The sequence below is a fragment of the Macaca fascicularis genome, chromosome 6 (genome assembly GCF_037993035.2).
Source record: "Macaca fascicularis isolate 582-1 chromosome 6, T2T-MFA8v1.1".
Classification (NCBI taxonomy): Eukaryota; Metazoa; Chordata; class Mammalia; order Primates; family Cercopithecidae; genus Macaca; species Macaca fascicularis.
In genome coordinates this window covers 174912573-174930181 of record NC_088380.1, presented here as the reverse complement: position 1 = coordinate 174930181, position 17609 = coordinate 174912573, and the positions used below count along the sequence as shown (strand labels likewise).

General features: G+C 45.7%; 1 protein-coding gene across 15 annotated transcripts in view; it reads right to left on the bottom strand.

The window, feature by feature from the left end:
• The window catches only part of TENM2 (teneurin transmembrane protein 2), a 1286794-nt gene that overhangs the window by 75415 nt on the left and 1193770 nt on the right, over positions 1–17609 (bottom strand). The gene's annotated exons all lie outside the window — the stretch shown is intronic.

The following is a 17609-nucleotide window of genomic DNA, read 5'->3' as shown; positions in this document are numbered from 1 at the left end:
GTTTCCTCCCCTCCAACCCATTCACCACCTGCTCCATGTAACCGCCTTGAAGACCTCTTTGGGCTCAAAGAATAACTTAAGACAGTTTTCCTGTTAAGTACTGAACATTTGCCTCCCCCACCCCCCTCAGCCTGTCACTCTTTCTGGGCTTGTGACTGCTTCAGAACTGTGAACCTCAAATTTCCCCACTGTTTTGTTGATTCTGGGCTTTTGATTCAAGGGCCTGTCTGGCAGGAGATGGCCTAAACACATCAGCAATAGCAGATGACAAATGCCAAAACAGAAAAAAAATGGGATACAAATGATTTCCTCCTACATATTTACATTTACCTGCTTCAGAGATTGTGCATTTGGGGTTCTACCCGTTATTAAGTAGGAGCTACGTTATGCCTATAATGACCTCATCATGCTGCGTGATTATGGGCTGCAGCCGCCAAACACTTTCAGACGACACTGTGAACTTTAAATTGGCACTCCAATCTCCCAGTGGCCTGTCAGTCATGAGAATCGCGTCTTTATGCCAGCAAGCCCCTTGGATGGAGTCTGACATTGCAATCTTCAGTAAATTACCCTGTCACTGACAATCTTGCAGTTATCTCGCAAACAATCAAGCAGGCAATCAAACTGTTCTGAATTGCCAGTTCAGGACCTGAGAGGTGGCCGATGTCTCCATTCAACAGCAGAGGGAAAGCGGCCCGGCCCTCTTATGACATTGGACGATTTCTTTATTTATTTATCTACCTACTTATTTGTTAGTCGGGTTGACTTTTTCCTGGGGAAGGGGGTGAGGATGGTGGGAGAGGTTTGCAGAGTCCTCAAAAAGGACCCAATACTGATTCAGCGATTATGGGAAAGCGACTTAGGCCTTTCTGATCAGCCCATGCTGCGGGCTGGGGATCATGTCTGCTTAATCTTACTTCACTCAGTGAAACGGGGCCAAAAAGAATTATCTAGGTGTTTTCTGTCAGAACGGACACTAAATCACAGCTCTGGCTCTATTCTCCTCATACACGTTGTAAGCTAATTGTAATGACAATTTCAGAGAAATGTGATCACGGAGAAACTTTCTGGGAATAATACCAAGGCATTCTATTTATTGCTTTTGATAAAGCAAATCAGAGAGATTCTTCCATAACAGTTCTGGCAACGTGAAACAGGTTCATTAATGCTGAATCGAAACCCTTGGATTAGAAGTCCCAAGATAAAAAGCCAAAAAATCTATACAGCATCAGAGGTGAGAGACTGGCCTCTGGAATCAGATGGATTTGGGTTTGAAGCTCATCTCTGCTAGTTCCCTGGCTGTGTGAGCTTGGAAAGGTAATCGGCCTTGCTGAGTTGCGGTTTCCTCGCCTTCAAAACTGAGTTATAATTGCACATATGCCATAGGGTTATGTGATGGAGAATAAATAAATTTATATATATATAAATTCAAGTGTGTGTGTGTGTGTGTGTGTGTGTGTGTGTGTGTATATATATATATGTCAGTCTGGTATATAGTATATGTCCAATGAACTATAACTATAACCAGAAACTCCCTGAAGTCTTCAACTTTTTCATTTTAAAAAAATGGATGCAAAAGTGAATGAAATTAATATTCCCTTATATTTAGAGTCATTTACTGGTATAGGCTATGGGCTGGTTGAATCTTGGTAAAAATACTTTATTTCCAAATAGTGATAGGTTAATAATAATAATAGTAATAACAAATGCTATAGATTGAGCAGAATTTACATATATTTTTTGTTTAAAGATTCATGGAAATCCTGCAAAGCAGAATAATGTAACTCTTAAATGTCAGATTATAGAACAGGGTGTCTGGGTTTGAATCTCAGATTGGCTATTACCTAGCTGTTGACCATGGGCAGTTAACTGCTCTGTGCTTCAGTTTCCCTCATATATAAAATGGAGATGATGATGATGATGATGATGATGATGATGATGATGATGACGGTAGATAGTGCTGCTGAGAGGGTTAAAGTAGTTATTGTCTGTAGAGTACTCAGAGCAGTGTCATATAATGAGTGCTCAGTACACTGTCTTAGCACCATTATCACCATGCCACCCACTCTATACCCACCTACAGAGGATGCAACTGAGGCTTGGAGAAGGTGAATATCCAAGTGGCTAAGAAACAGCTATGAATAAAAAGTAGAGAAAGGCAACAGATGAGATTATCATCCTTTGTCTTCATTATTAGGAGGATGACACTTCCTTCCCCAAGGAAGTCTGAAGACAAGGCAGTGGACACCCATCAACAGGGGAAAGTGTGGGCAGCTGTGAGATTTCATCACTTCTGAAGGCCTGTCTACTCCTACAGCTGGGAAAGAATGTGGCTGGTTGAAATGAACATCTGAAGAGGAATCAGCATGAGAAACCAGATGCCTGGGAATTTGTTCTTGGCATTGTAGGCCGCAGAGGACCACACTATTTACCTGTGAGACACAATCCCCTTTTAGCTGTTTACCATTGGCACAAGGTGGCACTTACTTTTGTGCTGGCTATAGGTTTTTGTCTGCCGTTTCAATCCCCTGTGTAGTGTACTCTGCTGGATTTTAAAGGAGCTCCTAACCAGTGAAGAGATTTAAGCTCAAAGCCTTCATTAAACGCTTACTAGTAAAGCTACACTCAGGAGGAAGGAGGCCCTGTGTCGATGGAGAGGCTGTAAAGCAACCACACCAGAAGCATCTGGATCCTTCAGAGTTGGCTGAACCATGCACACCTTTCTGCCTGGAGGAGGCTGTGTGAGTTCTTGCATCATCATTCTCATAGGAAATGGCTCCAGGAATGAGAAGATGTTGATTTCACTTATTTTCTTCTTTGATCTTCTGGGCAGTTTATAGAGAATGTGAATGGAAGCATTTTGTTCAACTTGTCTCCCTGTTGCTTGGTTTGCAAGTGAGTCTCTCTGCAACCTGCATGAACTCCATGGCTTTCTTAGGTATTAAAGACTCCAGAGGAACACCTACATTTACTTTTCTAAGTTTCATTTTGTGACAGAGTTGTAGAGATGGACTCTAACACATCATTGCAGGTGCTGTGGATGACTCCGCTAGTGTCTGCACACAGCTGCTGGTTGGGGGCTGGTCAGACGCTCAGATTTAAAAATAAGCTGCACTCTTTGTAGTCATGGTTTCACAGAGGTACCACCAACCACCAAGTCTACCTTTCCTACTCACTGGGCCAGGAGGCCATAGAGTGGATTGGTTAAAAACATGAGCTTTGAAGAGTACTCTCTGACCCATCGATAGGATGTTCAAGAACAGGCAAAGTTAATCAGTGATGACAGAAAGTTAGAAACTGCAGTTACCTTGATGAGGAGGTATTAGTTGGGAAAGGGCACAGGGAAACTTTCTCGGCACTGGGCACGCTCTTGATCTTCATTTTAGTCACCTGGCTCCCCAGGTAAATTGACAAAGTGAAGGCAGTGATGATTATACCCACAGGAGTGCTGGGAGGATCAACAGAGGTAATCCACAAAAGGTCCTCACAACAGTTGTGAGCACCTTGTCATCTACTAAGTGCTTCTGAGTCATTTCTATGTTTGTTTTTTTTTTTCTTTTTGAGTCTTCTTGGCATCATATAGGTTTGTTTACCTATACAGAGCTAGGTGCTTGCCAAGCTGTCACTTCCCCAAGAAAAGTCTGGGTAGTCAGGTGGTGAACTCAGTAACTCAGGGTCGTTTTTGAGATCAGCTAACACTGATGAGGAGTTGAAAGATTAATGCAGCAATAAAAAGGAGGGAAGAAGCTATAAGTTGGGGCAAGGAAGATGAAATCTGGTTGTTTGTGATGGAAACGAAGAAGGTGTAGGGGTCCTGGAGGGCACTTAACTGCTGGTCGGCAAAGGCCAAAGGCTCCTGCTGAATTTAAGTTAGAGATGGAAAGTTTCCTGGGTAAAAAGAGGGCAACCATAGGGTTGGTTTTGCCTGGGGAGTTAGTTTGTTTTGAGGTAAACTCCTGCAGGGCATGCCTAAGGTGTGTAGCAGCCCGGTCAAAGGGCATTTTTTTTTTTTTTTTGCTAGACCCCCGGCTATATAAACAATTTGAGTCACCCCAAACCAGCAGGTCAGCACCATTCTGGAAACTTGATTGGCAAAAGAAATAGTCCTCCAGCCAGTGCTTGCTAGGCTGCCCACTGGAACTGGGACTGGCCATTGGGCCTTAGGATATCCCATAGATGCAAATCCCAAAACAATCTGGGGCATCTTATTGACCCTACATGCACAGGAGTGGGGATGAGGGGTGTTAGAGGGTCAAAGAGCACCCGGAAGGGGAGGAACAGGGATCAGGGTTCACATGAGTCCTGATCTGGACTGGGGTGCTCCTCCCAGTTAGCATTGCTGACCCTGGCCAGTCCCTGATACTGTGAGGGCAACTTAGAAAATTTCAAGGGAGTCACCCCAAAGCTCAGGGCCCCCTGAGATGCTATGCTTGGTCCCTGCCCTGCCCCATTTGCCCAGGGTGGTACGGGCTTTTGGCTCAGTTTGAAAAATAGCAAACAAACATGGGCTTTAGAATTAGAATGTTTTGGCTTTAACACCTGGTCTATTATTCATCAGCTGTGCCATCTTGGGCAAGTGACTGAACTCCTGAGGCTCAGTTTTCCAATCTATAGAATGGACTTAATAATGCCGACTACACTGAAATGCAAAGAGGTGCTCTAAGAAGGTGCATGTGAAATGAGATGATGAATGTATAGCACTTAAGACAGAGGAAGAGCTCAATACATGAAGGTTATTCTTAATGATATTTCCTGCTCTCCACGAGAGAAAGGTACTGTTCCATTTGCATTTTATCCTACGTCTGCTGACAAGGTAGAAGTGAGGATAATTGAAAGTATTTGGGCTTGATGTAACTAAGAAGTGAAAGGAACGGGCAAGGCTGATTTGATTTAACCTGGCAATACGAGATTAGTTCTTCATTGCCTCTGTAAGGTCTCCTGCATTGCCAACCTTTTAAAGCAATGGATTGTCTGACAGGGTGCTCGTTTGGAAGGTTTCACCTGCCATTAATACCCTGGCTGCCTGATGAACCATCGCTCCTCAGGCATCCTGCTTCCGTGCACAGAGCAATGGCCATTCTCAAATATTGCAAGAAGTAAAACTGGGCAGGGTGTGGTGGCCCACGTCTGTAATCCCAGCACTTTGGGCAGCTGAGGCAGGTGGATCACCTGAGGTTGGGAGTTCGAGACCAGCCTGACCAACATGGTGAAACCCTGTCTTTACTAAAAACACAAAAATCAGCTGGGCATGGTGGTGCACACCTGTAGTCCCAGCTATTTAGGAGACTGAGGCAGAAGAATTGCTTGAACTCGGGAGGTGGAGGTCGCAGTGAGCTGAGATCGTGCCAGTCCCCTTCAGCCTGGACGACAAAGTAAGATCCTGTCTCAAAAAAAAAAAAAAAAAAAAAAAAAAAAAAAAAAAAAAAAAGAAGAAGAAAAGAAGTAAAACTGTATTTGTGCTCCTTCTGGAAGACCTGTTGGAAGTTTTCCTCCTACTTCTTGCCAATTCTTTTGGTCAGACTCTGACTTCCAAGTCCAGAGATCATTGTACCAAAGCACCTTCTGGCCTTTCTTACGACTTAGCCATGGAAGATGAATCATGTCTGACCAGAGATCTGGCAGAATGGAGGCCCCAATGAAAGCTGTTTGCTGGCTTTTCCACTCTTTAGGATGGATGTGGGAAAAAAAGCAAGGGCTGCTTAAGCAAATCAAGGCTCTGCTACCAAAGGCAGAAATCTGATTCAGGTAAGACCTCTCTTTGATAGACTGTACCTTGAAGCCACTGGGGGAAATGTTTGACAAGGGGCTTATAGTGTTTGTCCAGTTATTTTTAAAAAATGATTCTTCACCAACAACTAATGGACAAAAACCAAAAACAAATGCCATCAACAAAAACCTCTGAAACCAATGCTTCTCAAATTCTAATGAACATCACAATCACTCAGGGATCTTGTTAAAAGGTAGATTATCATCCCGTTTCCTAAGGTGGGGTTTGAGAGCCTGCATTATTTATGAGCTCCCAGGTGATGCCTATGCTGTTGCTCTGAGCACCGTATTTCCAGTGGCTAAGCTGTAAACCAGCGTTGCTGAAGGTGTGCTCCCTGACTACCTGCTCTGGAATGATGTTAAGATGCCATCAACCCAGACGTACCGAATTCCTGAGACTAAATATTGGGAACCTGCATTTTTTTTTTTTAATTTTAAGATGGAGTCTCGCTTTTGTTGCCTAGGCTGGAGTGTAATGGTGCCATCTCGGCTCACTGTAACCTCTGCCTCCTGAGTTCAAGTGATTCTCCTGCCTCAGTCTCCTGAGTAGCTGGGATTACAGGTGCCCGCCACAATGCCTGGCTATTTTTTTTAAATTTTTTAATTTTTATTTTTAGTAGAGACAGGGTTTCACCATGTTGGCCAGGCTGGTCTCAAACTCCTGACCTCAGGTGATTCACCCGCCTTGGCCTCCCAAAGTGCTGGGATGACAGGTGTGAGCCACAGTGCCTGGTCGGGAATCTGCATTTTAAAGAAGATTCTCGAGAATGATTATTTTGCTCACTAAAGCTTGAGACCCCTGTTCTGACTGAGAAAAAGCCTTCAAATATCCACAGCAGTACAGCTGAGGGGCTACAACAGCTTCTCCAAACTCTGTCTCCTGCAGGATGTTAATATGCATTCCCTGAAACACAAAAATGGAGGTGGGAGGGGAGTATATGCTGTCAAATATAATTTTGGAGTCAGTTAAACAAAGTTAAACTGGTTTCTTTACAGCAGGACTTCCTGGAGGCTTTGATACATGGATAAAGACTCAATATTATGAGTCTTTAATATTGTCATGGAGCACGCAGCATTTCCTACCCATGGACCCTCTGGCTCTGAGCCCCTCCCTGCAATTGCATCTAGTGCCATACACATTGGGAAACAGTTCATGAGAACACAGCGCTCTAGGTTTGGGGGCTTTGTTCTTGGAAGGACCAGCCATACCTCTATCTACTCAATAGGCACAAGTGGCAGTCTTATCCTTGATTGACTTCCTATAAAGTGCAGGGCTTTGGGTGATCAGCCCCAACACAAACCACATTGGTACTACCAGCACTTCAGTTCAGAGCCTCTGTCCTCCAGCTCCCAGGGTCTCCCAAGGCCAGTGCATTTTAGAGTGGGGACCCTGTGCTAGGTGACAACATCCTAGGGTCAGCAGGACAATGGAACATTAATGGCAACCATGTCTAATGAGAACCAGTGGTTGGTGCTCAGGAGGAGCTCCCTGGGTGCCTGGCCCTGGCTTAGGTACTTCAAATGCATCCCCTTGTTAAGTCACCACTAGAATCCTGGGTGCTATTAACATTACTGTCTACAGATGAGGAATAGGAGACTTTGAGATTAAATAACTCACCTATGGCCACCCTGTTTTTAAGTGGTAGGACTGGATTTTGGACCCTGTTTGCTGCACTCTGGAACGAAATCCTACACAAAGCTGCCATGTAAGGTTATGTGACTGTTATGCCGAGTGTCCAACACACAGGAGCCTGTTGTACCTTCTGCCATGCCATGTTTGTACGAGCATATATATGTGAGCTCTTTTATCTAAGGCAGTTACCGACAGTAACCATTTACATACCTATTAGAGGGTGATCTATGTTTTGGGAAAACTGCGCTGCAGAATATTTTGGTCAGCCCTCTGCCCCAGCTCCTAGCTTCACCCAGTTTCCACTTTTGACTTAAGTTTACACTTAAGTGCCTGGCCCTCTGCCAGCCACTTAAGCCTCTCTGTGCTTTCTCAGCCTGTGCTGAGATCCAGCCAGCATCCAGTCATGCTCTCAAGAACCCTTTGAGGTGGGTTCTATGATCCTCATTTTGCAGATAAAGAAACTGAGGTTCATAGAGCTTAAGGGTCTCGCCCAGGGTCACAGTGCTAGTAAATGATGGAGAAGTGATTCATGATTCACACGTTGGTTGTCTACCTCAAAGCCTCTTTTTTTTTTTTTTTTGGCAGAGTCTCGACTCTGTTGCATAGGCTGGAGTGCAGTGGCTCCATCTCAGCTCACTGCAACCTCTGCCTCCTGGGTTCAAGTGATTCTCCTGGCTCAGCCTCCCAAGTAGCTGGGATTACAGGTGCCCTTCACCATGCCTGGCTAACTTTTGTATTTTTAGTAGAGATGGGGTTTCACCATGTTGGCTAGGCTGGTCTTGAACTCCCGATCTCAAGTCATCCATCCGCCTTGACCTCCCAAAGCCTCTTGATTTCTGGGATTACAGTGCTGGAATTAAAGTGCTGGGATTACAGTCGTGAGCCACCACGCCCGGCCTCCTCCAAAGCCTCTTGACTTCTGCTCTAGGTTCTTCACAGGGGGCTGGGAGCAGTCACAGCCATATATAGGTACCCTCTGAATGTTGCAGGACTTAGGAAGGGAAATACTGTAGCTTCGGAAAACATGTTTATTTCTTAGTTGTTTTCTCTTTCTCTTTCCCCTTCCTTCTTTTCCTCTCCCTGCCCCAACCCTGCTGACTCTCAACCCAGAAAGGGCCTCTGGGAATGATCTCATTTGATCAGAAATTTCCCACCTTGGACAGCCTCTGACAGGCCTCTCTGGCACAGTCTCACCCTTGTTAGCCTAGAGCCACGTTTTTTATACCTGGGGGATTTCTATCCTGGCTGTGGCTGTCTCCCCACTTTGCTGTTACAAAAACCACTGGCAACAGAGAGCAGGGGCCTCTGCTCTTGGCCTCTGACTTCCCCAAATGCTTGCCCTCTGCCTGCTGTTCCTGGCCTCTCGCTGCCTGGTCTACCCCGCTCTGTTCCTCATCAACCTCCATTTCAAGAGCCCACTGACAGGTCACACAGAACTGAGCGGACGGCCAGCGCAGCCCAGGCCCGGCAGGGGGTGGCAGCCTGGTGCCAGACAGTGACCTGCTGGGTCCCTCAGAAAGAAAAGGGGCTGTCACCACCGACACCTCAGAGCAACAAGCCGGAACAGTTACTTTCCGCCTGAGGGGAGACCTTGCCCCTGGGGGGAAGATGAGAGGCTTGGCCCCAGAGTGGAGAGGATTAGTAGGGGGGCATGATGCTTCTCCTTCTGCTGCATAAAGAAATAGCCCAGACTGCCAGCTGGTAGAAGGGCCTGGATTTGGCTATCCTACGAGCTTCCTGTGGAATTATAGGAGTTGGAAGTACTAATTTCTAAATGATGTCTTTCCTAAACGTGGCCGTTGTCATGTTCCAGGCACTGTGCTTAGCACTCTCTGGAGATGTTCTCGTTTATTTTGTTTTGTACTTATTTGTTTATTTTTAGAGATGACGTCTTGTGCTGTTACCCAGGCTGGAGTGCAGTGGCGCAATCTTGGCTCACTGCAGCCTCAAATTCCTGGGTTCAAGAGATCCTCCTGCTTCGGCCTGCTGAGTAGCTGGGACTATAGGCACCCACCACTGTGCCTGGATAACTTTTTAATTTCTTGTAGAGACAGGGTCTTGCTATATTGACCAGACTGGTCCCAAGTTCCTGGGCTCAAGCAATCCTCCTGCCTCAGTCTCCCAAAGTGCTGGGATTACAGGTTTGAGCCACTGTGCCTGGCTGTCATTTAATCTTCACATCTACTCTATGGTGTACGTACTAGGAATGAGTATCATACTGCCAATTACGATCACAGGATCTAGAGGCAGCTCATCTGTGTTCAACCCTAGGTCAGCAAAATACTGGCTGTGTGACCTTGGGCTAGTTACTTTACTTCTCTGAGTCTTGGTTTCTTCATCTGTAAAATAAAAATAATCACACCAGCTTAACAGGGCTGTTGCAAAAAAAAAAAAAAAAAAAAAAATCAAATAAACCATAAGCAGAAGGACTTGTTGTGTAGTAACCATTTGTTTACTTCCACTTTTGAGATGGAGAAACCCAGTCCTAGAGAGGGTCAGTTACTTGACTAAGGTTGGGCAGCTGCTGGTGGGTGGGGAAGCTGGGATTCACGCGCAGCTGGCCCAGCCTTAGACTTGCTATTCTTCTCCCCTACTCTATGCTTCTCCAGCAAGCTGTAGTTTGGGAGGTCAGAGTTCACCCAAGAACAATCCGCAGCAGCCTCTGCCTTTCCTCTTGTTTTAAAGCAGGATTATGAGGCTTTCATACCTACTGCACCAACCCACAGGAAGTCAATGGACAGGATGAGGCCAAGTCAATGATACAGATGAAGAGCAGTACAACCCTGTCTTCATGCCTTACTGAAAAGATGTATTTTATATTTGGATTTTCTTTGCATTGATAAAATGATGTCAGTGGTATATAGTGACGTGGGTGTCACTGTCTGTATGCATGTTTTTTGAAATCCTAGAATGAAATGTATTTATCTCCCAATAATCTATTGAATAAAAGACAATTGCTTCCGATCCCAAACACTTCTCATGAAAGCTTTTATTCATTCAATTCGTGTAACAATGAGTTGACCAAGGCAGACAAGGACCCTGTGATTATGGCCCTAGATTCTAGAGGGGGAGAATAGACAATAAACAAATGAATGCCTGATAGACTTAGAGTGACAGTGTTCTGAAGACACTAAGTAAAGCAGGGTAAAGGGCTGGAGAGTGATGAAGGAGGGGATTTTCTGCTTTAGACAGGGAAGTCAGGGAGGGCTTCTCTGAGGAAGTGATGTTCGTGTAGAAACCTAAATGAAAGGAGGAAATGAGTCATGGAAACATCTGGAAGAACACTCTGAGCAGAGGCAACAGCAAGTGCAGAAACCTAGGGTGAAAGTGTATTTGTGAGTTGTAGGACTGGCAAGATGGCAGGTATAGGGCAGAGAGGAGGAGGAAGAGAGAGAGGAAATGAGATCAGCATGGAAGCAGGGACTCACTTATGCAGAGCAATGGAAGCCACTGCGGCAACCTAGGTGCCATGCTACGGGAGATGAGAGGCCCTGGCAAGGCTTGCGCAGGGGTGTGATAGGATCTGACTTCTAAAAGGATTCTTCCAGCTGCTCTGTGGGGAACAGATTAGAAGCTGGAGGACCCACAGTCCAGCCCAGAGAAGTTGTTGGCATGATCTGAGTGGAGGTGGAAAGCTACTAAGAAATCATGGCCTTAAGGATTAGGAGTAGGGAATGGAGAGGCCAGGTAATGGGGCATCCAAAAATCTGTGTGGCAAGATGCATAGACAAAGAAAGCATGTCAAAGGCCTATGCAATGGCCACCCTGGCAGACAGTGTGCTAGTTGGGTAGTGATGATATTAGTGTTGCCCATTAAAGGACTAAGACTTTGAGTGATGGACCCCAGGTAGGCTGGGGTTTTCTCCCTGGTTCTATACTCCTTGAGCCACAAATTTTCTGAGTGAGCATGGCAGAAGTAAGAGCAGGAGAAGCTTGCTCTGGGGACGCCGTTTCTCTTTTCTGCATCTGTCTTCTCCATGGATTCCACTTTTCCAGCATGACCCCAGATACCTAGCGGCTTTGGACTCTCTGGCACACCTGGTATAAAATTACTTTCAGAAAAAGGGTCTGAGAGAAGAATGAACAAGGCATTTAGAATCAAAAGAACTGGGCTCCAATCCCAGCTCTTCCACTGTTTGACTCTGGGCAAGTTAACCTCTAGGCCCTCAGTTTCTTTGTTAGTTAAATGAAATCCTCTAAAAGTCAGCAATGAATGCAAAAATTTTTGTAAGCCTGTGTGGCTAAACGGAACATGGCAGTGACCCACCCAGCTTGGGGGTCACCGGTTCATGATCTCTGAGGGAAGACAGCACTCATTCCAGAGCCAGTGGGGATGAAATTGAGGGAAATGTATTATAACAGGGACCAAAAGATGGGCTCCTGATTTTGAAATGTATGCATTATTTGAAATGGTGAGTTTTTGATGGGGAGGCAGTGTGTGTTTTTAGAATCTCTGAACTCACATCATACGGGGAGATGCAAACACTCAGAGCAGCCATTTAAATAAAGGGGCATTAAGTTGATCTGTATAAACTTTCTAGTCAAACCTTACAACAGGCCAATGAGGTTGATATCATTGTTTCCAGTTTAGATGAGAGAACTGAGTCTCAGAGAGGTTAGATCCTTTGCTCAAGGAAGCACAGCTAGTAAGAACCTGAGTCAGAATGTACAGCTAGGTCTGTCTGATTCCAAAGTCTGTGGACCCCAGCAGTAAATGGCACAGCATCACCTGTCCTAAGTGGGGCAGGGGGTATGGCAGAAGCAGCAGAATGTCATAAAAGGCAATGAACCAGGGCCAGCTATCACTGCCCTCTCCCAGCAAACTCCTTCCACATTCTTCTTTTGTTCCAATAGTCTTGAAGGAGGAGGATGAATCCTGGGAAGTTGGAGCCTTGACTCCTCTCTGGATGACAAACTTCTGTGAAAAGGACCTCAGTGAACCTAGGAATGTACCCAAGGTCCATATGCTAATCAAGTGGCCACTGCCTCAGGATGCAGAGCTGTTTGGCCTGTCTCTCCTCATCAGCTGGCCCAGGGCTGGCGCGCTCGGAGGAATCCCTCTGCCAGCACTTGAGCTTCCCTTCAAAAGGTATGCATTACGCTAAGTCAGTGGTTCTCAACGCGTCAGCATCATCTGGACACTTGTGAGAAATGCACATTCTTGGGCTTCCTGCCAGACCTACTGAATCTGAAACTCTGAGGGTGGGGCCCAGCCATCTGTGCATGAAGCCTTCCAGGTGATTCTGATGCTCACTGACGTATAAGATGTATACGAACCATTGTGCTGACTGTTCTGCATGCATTAACTCATCTCAGCCTCACAGCATCCTATGAGGTAGAAGTTAGCCCTAGCTCTGCTTTACAGAGGACAAAGCTTAAGCTTAAGCTCATATCTTGAGGAAGTGGAGGAGCTGGGACATGACCTGAAGCTCAGATCCCAAAGCCTCTTGACTACCCTGCCAGGCTGTCTCCTCTCCCTGGGAGAAAGAATGCCTAAGTGCAATGGAGGGAATATAACAAAAGACCACGCCTGCTTCTCAGCTGTGGTGTGTGTGTTTATAATAACTCAAGCAGATACATCAGCCTTCTGTCTGAGGGCAGGCATGGTTGCAATTTTGAAGACTGAGATGCTATGTGGTGGGAGGCACAAACAAATATGTTGGCTGTGTTGTGCTCTGCCCAGCACTGCATGCAAACCCCATTCTAGCCTCATCCTCCTCCATTCTCCACGTGGACTAGGCTGCAAGGTACCAGGCTTCTCAGAGGCCCCACACAGGCATTGCTGTTTTTTGCCTCCGTGCATTTGCCATTTCCTTCATTCACAATGCGTTTCCCTCCTTCCTTGCCTAATTCCTTTATATCTTTTAATATTCAAGCTGTACCTATTTTGGAAGCCTTCAGTGCCTCTCTTGTGAGCGGCCATGGTCTCTTGTCCTTGCTTCTATTATGGACCCTTAATACATGGCTCTGCAGTGACAGCTTTTGTATGTATTTTACTTTCCACCAGACGGAGGATTCTTTATGGGCAGAGTTTGAGTCTTTCTCGTTCACATGCCCAGCCACAGAGTGGGGGCTTGGTATATGTTTGTTGAATGAATAAATGATTTTGGTGGTGAGGGGTCTGTCCAGGAGTGTGGCTTGTGTGGGAGAGGGTGTTTTCTGTCATTGCCATCAATGACAAGAGGTCTGAGCAGGGTTGCAACTAGGAAGACGTGAATGAAGGGCTGAGGGGGCAAAAGTGAAGGTGGCACTCACTGTGAGGTGCCCTAGGCACCTCCACTCATTCTAATCTAGGTCCCAGGTCTGAGACAGATCTTGGCTCCAACCAGTAGTGGCAGGCACCCATTCTCCTGAGGGTCACTGGGTCCTTCTGGTGGTGACATAGCATTGAGAAAAGCACACTGGATTTTGAGCCAGGAAACCAGGACTCCAGTCTCAGGTCTGCCCTACCTGCTCCTTGGCCTTGAGTAAGTGACTTTCCCTCCCTGGGCTTTGCAGCTGCTGGGGACTCTATATTTTAGCCTTTTCGCATCTGACATTTCCAGACTCCCACAAATGAAATCATCCTGTGATTCTCATAAATGAAAGAGGTAGTGTGCCTCAGTGCACGTGGCCATGGAGTTCCAGGAAACTGAAGGGGATGGGGAGAGCTCCATGATGACATACCCTGAGGACAGGCAGAGGAGGAGAATCACCGTGGAAAGGTTAGGTCTTGGTTGTGAGTGGGGAAGAAGAGAAGCATTAGGCGCAGCAGTTTGGGGAACACCTTGCAGTTTTCTCTGGATTTGCACTTGGCCACAGAGTTCTGGCCCCTCTCCAATCCCCCAGAGCTCTTGGCTGAGAAGATAGAAAGTCAAAGAAAAGAGCACAGGCCTTGGGCAGCTGCTCTTGCTGTGCTGCTTGCTAACACCTTGCTATTTAAAGTCCAACTGCTCAACTCTCCCCTGCTTACCCCCTGGCATTTCAGTGCCTAAGCACTTTGTGGCAAAAATGCGTTCCAAATCCAAAACTGGAGGGAAAAGCTAACGTCGACGGTATTTTTAAGCATGCTGCAGAATTCGTGTTTCTGCAGGGCGGAGGTTGTTCAAGCCCTTATGCTCTGCCTTGCTCTGAGCCCAAACACAACAAACACTCAGGTGCTGTGAGGCGCCCAGAGGAGGGCTCTTGACCCAGGTTCTGAATCCTGCCTTGGCTATGTTTTTGCTTTGGGAGCTTGGACAAGCCACTTCACCTCTCTGGCTCTTAGTTTCTGCTTCTATGTAAAGGATAATGAGAGATTCTTAGGGCTCTTGTGGGGATTATGATTTATTTAGGCAATGTGGGTGAAGTTTTAGCATGGGCCTGGCCCTTGGTAAGGGCTCAATGCCTTAGGGTTTTGGACATCACGTCCTTTCAAATCAGGCCCATGGACACTGCCTGTTTTGGGACCATCTGGTCCCTCAGACAGATATGTTCCTGGGACATTAAATGTCTATATCGGATTTCTCAAGCTTTGGCGTTATTGACATTTTGGGTCAGATCATTCTTTGATTTGGGGCTTTCCTATGTGTGTAGGGCATTTAGCAGCAACCCTGGCCTCTACCCGCTGGATGCCAGTAGCACCTCCCCACCTCCCCGCCGCCATGACTCATGAATGCTTCCAGTCACTGCCAGATGTTCCTGGGTGAGCGAGTTGCCCCAGTAGGGAACCACCAGTCTGGACTGGGAGGAAGACTGTGGGAGCAAGAGAACTAGTGATGGCACGAGGACCTTGCCTCTTTATTCCAATGCTGGTCACAGAGACCAGGGGATGGCAGGGGTGTGCCTGCCACCATCTAGGGCAAGACTCTGGCCAAGGCACAAATACAGGAAGCCAACATAACGATATCAACATTACCTCCTTGCCACCAGTGAAATCTGCGTTTTCATCCTTTAATTCCCTAAAATAAGTCCATAGTGATTTACATGATTAAAATTTTTTTTCAGATTATGCATTTTCATCACAATTTCATAATGAATATTTGATTTGTCATCTAATCGGGGGAAAAAAACATAATCCCTTCAGAGACACTTAATAACCATTTAAACTAATAAAGACTTGATTAAAAAAGCCTGAAAGTGCTGTGTTGGGTAAATTATAAACTTTAAATACCTTTTTTTAAAAAAAAACAAAAACAAACAAAAAAACTAATTCAATGGTCAATTACACGTACCAGGAAAAGGTTTTCAATGGAAAAGTTTTGTCTTTGAGGTGATTTTTTCTAAGGCTTCTTTGCAGCAACACACATTCTGTACTTGTTTGAATCTTCTTCAGAAACACCGTCCAAAGTTTTTGAGTGTTTTAGAAAAAACGAGCCAATGGCTTTAAAGGAGAAAAGCCATATATCATGGTGGTTAGCTGAAAAGCCTATTCTGAGTCTTAACTTCTTGAGCCTTTGTATCCTTATCTGTATAATGGAAATAATATGATGAAATAGACTCATTGAACTTATAGTCTAGTGTGAAGAAACAGAGAACCTACAAGAATAATAGTTTGAGAAAATTTAGGAGTGTGGTATTTCCATAAAGGAAACACTAATGGTTGATGGGAGAGAGACAGAGGAAGACTGCATAGTAAGTCCTTCTCAGGCATTTGAGCTGAGAACTGAATGACTACAATGAGCCAGTGACACAGTGTGCCTGGATTGGGCATTTCCACCTTGCACTAGCAAAGATTCTCGGGTGGAACTGATCTTTGCACTTGTGTGGTCTGAACACCAGCCAGAGTGGATGAGGCTGAGCTTCCGGAGGGGATGGGGGAGGACAGGTCAGAGACAAGGCAGGGGACACACAGAGGGCCCTCTAAGCCAAGGTGAAAAAAAACCATCTGATTTTGATTCTAACTTCATGAGAAACCCTTTGAGAACATGGAATGATGAGATTTACAGTGTATTAGGTTGGTGCAAAATTAATTGCTTTCAGTGGTCAAAACCGCAATAACTTTTGCATCAACATACCAAAACAGTCCCTCTGGATGCTGTGTGGAGGAACAGAGAGCAGACAGCAAAAGGAGTAGCAGGGAGACCACTTGCGAGGCTGTTCCTGTAACCCAGGTGCAGGGCAAGCTCAGCACCGCGCTTGGCATATGTAAGCTCTCAAAAATCTTACTGATTATAATTTTTATATGCAAGAGAATAGGTTCTTTCTTTCTTTCTTTCTTTTCTTTTTGAGACAGAATCTTGCTCTGTCACTCAGCCTGGAGTGCTGCAGTGGTATGATCTTGCCTCACTGCAGCCTCTGCCTCCTGGGTTCAAGAGATTCTCATGCCTCAGCCTCATGAGTAGCTGGGACTACAGGTGTGAGCCACTATGTCCGGCTAATTTTTGTATTTTTAGTAGAGACAGGGTTTCGTCATATTGGTCAGGCTGGTCTTAAACTCCTGACCTCAAGTGATCCACCCTCCTTGGTCTCCCAAAGTGTTGGGATTACAGGTATGAGCCACCGTGCCCAGTTGGTTCTATCTTTTTTCTAAACCTCAGTAGAATAAAAGAAAACTGAACCTCTACCTTACAGTTTTCTAAACAGAAGATTCTCTAGTCAAATATGCCCAGGAAGTCAAAGATCTTATTTCAACTGGAAGAGCCAGAATAATTTCAGATCCCTGTTGCTATGTGTTCCCTGAGGATCTCAGTTGAGGCTAATTCTACTTCCCTCCTAAAGAAGAGAGACCCAGCATCTGGCCAGCTGGCAGTGTCCTCAAGGCCAAGTTTTCCTCCTAAGCATTAGATACATTGCTTTTCTCTCTGGGAGCTAATCAGGGACTCTGTTTATGGCCCAGCTACATTTGCCACAAGGTCTTTGGACTGCAAAGGCAATCCTCATCCAACCCAATTAATAGCACAATGCTGTATTTTTAAGCTGTTCCCCACCCAACCAATCCATCAACATGATTGGGATATATTAATCAAGGCATTTACAATGGGTTCACCAAGCTTTGTCTCTCACTGGAGGAAGAAACTGGACTATTTGGGCCTGGGAACCAGAACCCTTTTGGAGTCCCTGAAGTCCCAAGCTTGGCTCTGCTAAATGCACAGACAAGGTGAGTTATTAATTAACAAGTGAGATAAATGCTGGAAGAGCATTCCTGAATCGTGTCAAACCAATTTGGATGGTTATGGGATGGGGAGGGAGCGGAAGGAGGCAGTGGGCGAGGGGTGCGTTTTGTCTGTTCCAAGTGCTTTGGACAGACTCC